The sequence below is a fragment of the Sphaeroforma arctica genome (genome assembly GCF_001186125.1).
Source record: "Sphaeroforma arctica JP610 unplaced genomic scaffold supercont1.691, whole genome shotgun sequence".
Classification (NCBI taxonomy): domain Eukaryota; class Ichthyosporea; order Ichthyophonida; genus Sphaeroforma; species Sphaeroforma arctica.
In genome coordinates this window covers 30,274-34,697 of record NW_014039867.1, presented here as the reverse complement: position 1 = coordinate 34,697, position 4,424 = coordinate 30,274, and positions in this window count along the sequence as shown.

Here is a 4,424-nt window from a genome sequence, read left to right as displayed (position 1 = left end):
TTCCATTGTATATATCAGATATTTGGACCCCAGTAAATTACCAACATAAAAGTTGGTCTAGTTCTATTAATAGAACAATATTTTCTTTCCAACTTTATATATATATATTTATATATATATATATATGAATACTTCGGTAGCGGGATGGCTCAACCGAATATAGGTTTCTAGGGACTATTAACGTTACGTAGTTAATCCTCCGATCAGCCAACCAGATGTGTCAGTCTGATGAAGGCTAAATCGGTAATTCTTGATAAGTGGCAAGTTATTGGTTAGGACAATAACTAAGGACATCAAGAGTTTTTATTTTATTATTTTTTCTAAAGATAGGATTTTATGAATCTCTCAGATTCGCCCCAACGAACCATATCATAGTTTCTAATAGAGGGACATCGAAACACTAAATAAAATCCCTTCGGCGGAAACAATACTGAGAGGATTATATATAGGCAATGTCTCAGCCCCACAATCCCTCAGAGTATTCCTGTTTTCACGAGGCAGTGGATGTGGCAATTTGATAAAACCATAGACCCCCGCTCCCAACAACATCCTGACGCTACGAAAGCAGCCTTAATCCACTATCTCCGCACCAAGCGGGAAGCCTGCTGCACACATGAACGAGCACCAAAAATTCTTGCCCGTAGCATGGATGCTTTACTGGACCCCCTTGTTAATTCCACCAACGCAGATATTCTCCAATGTACCACGGACCGGCTCCAGAAGGCATATCAAGAAAAACATACGACAAACCGCAAAACGATATAGAAATGGCTGACATCAACAAGGACCAGGGCCCAGTAGTATTGACCGAGGATGAACAATATTAGGACCAATGAGGATGACGCTCTTCAACCCACAAGGACTCAACATGGACAATGCAGCACATACAGATAAGTGCTTGAACGTTATATCGATTTTGAGTCAGGTTGATGTTATGTGTGTGGTTGAAACCTGACATAACACCACAATTCTTAATCATATAGACTATCATATTCTACATCACACAACACGGCACAACATTTTACAACCTTCACACTGTTGTATTGGCATATTTTCCAAACACCATTCATCTCAATTCAAACTGGTTCACTCCTCGCCATACGCGGTGTTCTTTGTATGCTTTGGCGTCCGTATGGCCGTGTTCTACCTCCCACTCAAATCACTCACCGACGAAGGCGTCAGGAGATACATGAATCCTCCCGAGATTGGCAATTTCCAACCAGACGTCGTTTGGGGCGACTTTAACTTTAAAGCCCGTAAGTATGGCCACGCATCCACAATTCATGGACTACGTATGAACACAACCAAAACTACTCTACATAACACGTAGCACTTGGACTATCTCTATGCTTGCGGCTCAACTGGTACAGAACATGCGTATCACCGGCTCACGACTTCCGCCTCCCTCCAGACCTATAAGCTGACAGACTACAGCATCTATGGTGACCACACCTTTGGGCTTGATATCCAGGTACTTCCAACGGAACACATCCATCGGCTCCAACAAATGCCAACAATGCCGCCGCCTCCGGACCAACGCCTTCTCTCTCATGGATATAACCGATATCGCCATCGACTTTATCACTTACGCAACAAATCTCGCGCACGACTATTCCAAGCCGAAATGTAGGTGCATCAGAACCTACTACGGTCGTATCTCACCTTGCATGGTCCAGCGGAAGGCTTGCTACTTCCAGTGGAAGGCTATGCCGCTAACCCACAAATATTTGGGGGATTCTACTACAACATAAATAGACCTTGGGTACAACGGCTACCAAACCACTCGTTCCGCCCACGTCTGACCGCCCAAAGCAATACCCAAATGTTCCAAGATATTGCGTACCAACGACGATCTCCACGCCAACCCTGCATACCGGGTGCCGACGACACAGGCGCCACTCTCACTGGCTACTTTGAGGACCTATTCAACTCCACGAATCCGTACGTTGTTCCACCGGATACCGAACCCTCGCCAGATGTAACTCCCGCCATACGCCCCGACGATGTAATGGAGGCTATACTACGCTATCCTAATAAGAGGCCTGGCCCTGACGGAATCCACATCCTCCTTCTGAAGGACGTAGTGGAGCGTTCCACCGAACACAGGACACTAGGACGCCCGGACGCCAATAGCCCGCTGATTAGACTCCTTGCCGAAGCATTCACTGAGCTACTAAAGGCGGGTACCTTCCCTACCGCCCTGAACTGCACCCTCCTGACAGCGCACCCAAAAATAAAGCCCGATACAGATATCACCTCCCCCGCCGACTTTCGCCTTAACAAGGTTAACGCAAATAGTCAGACGCATATTTGAAAAGTGTTTCCTCAAGCTGATTACTAGCCACCCCGGCTCTGCTACCTACGCAACCCAAGCTGGCTTCAAATCGCGATACTCCCGCCATACCCAAGCACTCGCCGCCATGGAATCTGAGACACAGTTGGAAGAGGAGTGGAACAACGTCTGTCTGGAAATTACCAAGGCTGCGACAAGGTTGCTCTCCCGCGCCTGTGGGTACTCTTGCACCACGCTGGAATGCCCGAAAACTGGATCAACTGCCTCCGCGCGCTATTTGAGAGGGCCCCTACCCGAGTGACATACCGCGGCATGCTCTCGCATCTATTTCATAGAACAAATGGCATCCTACAAAGCTCAATCGTTGGCCCCCAGCTCTTTATTATCTACATGGATTCTTTGGCTGTCACACTAGCACAATTCCGGCCCAAGCTCCTTCGCTTTTATTTATTTGTCGACGACACACGGATCCACGCCCCCCAACCGGTTCCGCTCCAGCCCTTTTTAGACGACATTGATGTTTGGGGACGCAAATCTGGCCTCAAACAGGGTGTCATCAAACCCCGAGTACGATCTACCAACTTGCGACACGCGGCACCAACCCTCCGTATAAATGGTGAGCTTATCACGCCGACGCTTGCAGATGCCCCTTGGAACACATGTCACCTACCCCTGAAGATGGCTCCCACACATGTCAAGCCTAAACTCTCCAAATGCCTAGGTTTCCCACTCTCCCACGGAATACCAGAATAAATCTCGCCAGACATATGGAATCCCTGAGTACAGCATTGTCTCTGGACATCGCCTCCTTCCGCGCTTATGGTTTCCGTGGCGACACCCCCGCAACAGGCTGGTGCTGTTCAAAACATTCATCTTATCCACGGCTACATATGGCCTGAACATTATTGCCTGGGCTCCACCTATATGGAAGGATGCGCTGGGCCCCTTGTTTGGGCGCTATAACTCAGCACTCATTCGAGCAGCAGCCATCATCACGGGCACCAAATACCCTAGGTTTCCCAAACATCAAACCAACTTACTCCATTTTTGTGGCCTGCTCCCCACGCGAGCATTCGCGGACTACCTCGGAGGTTGCCTGGGACTGCAACTCGACTAAATGGCCAGCACAAACCCACTCACCCCTCTGACGCAACCCGCCTGGGGCCACGACAAACCCTCACTGCGCTTCCCGTACAGTATCTATGCCCACTTGAAGACTGTATACAAAATCACGGACGGGCGTACACCAGACCATGTAGCCCTCCGCCGACGATGTGACGACATTAGAAAGAATTCAACGAAACGCTGGTCCAACAAGAAGATCGCGGCAATGGCCCGGCGTCAATGCTTTTACCAATTGGTCATGGGCAAACCGCCAACCTCAGATCGGGACAAAGCCAGACACGACAGCTTCAACCACTGCTTCGAGCCTACACCAATCCGGCTCTGTGCTATGATTGTAACAAATACGTACATGTTCATACTGCTCGACTACCGCACTGACGGTTGTCTTTGCCCTGTCTGCCCCGGTGGTCAAAATTTCACCACCAGCCACTTTGCCTGCATCCAACAACTGATCCAATGCATCCTGGTAGGCCCAAAACTGCCTCTCATTGGCCCTGATCTCCTCCAGCAACTACAGGAGCGCCACGACTTCCACGGTATCTGGACCCTCCATGAACACCTTGGATCTTTTCTCCAGCATGTAGAACAACCCCTGTACCCACACCCGTCTCTGACATATCAACAAATGTTTCCTATACCCCGGCTAATCACGCTGTTGAAGTACTACTTCCAAATTTCGGTCCAAACCAATTCATCGCGCCTGTTGGTTCCGCCTATGATACTTCCAATACAGGCAAACCAGCACATACCGAGTGCATCCGTGGTCTGATGCGGCATCGGTTCACCCCCAACCTCGCTCCTCGACCGAATTGTGACGGATAACCTGGTCCTACTTGGCATTTCGTACTCTGCACCAACCCATTCCACAGCACTACACGATAAAGACCCGATCCTAACCACAGAGGTGGGTACGCTATTTAGTAGGTCAGAAAGAGAATAGGCACACTCGATGGTGTCAGTTTTTTGTCAACATCGGCCTGAATTGACCCAGCGCATATCCTCCATT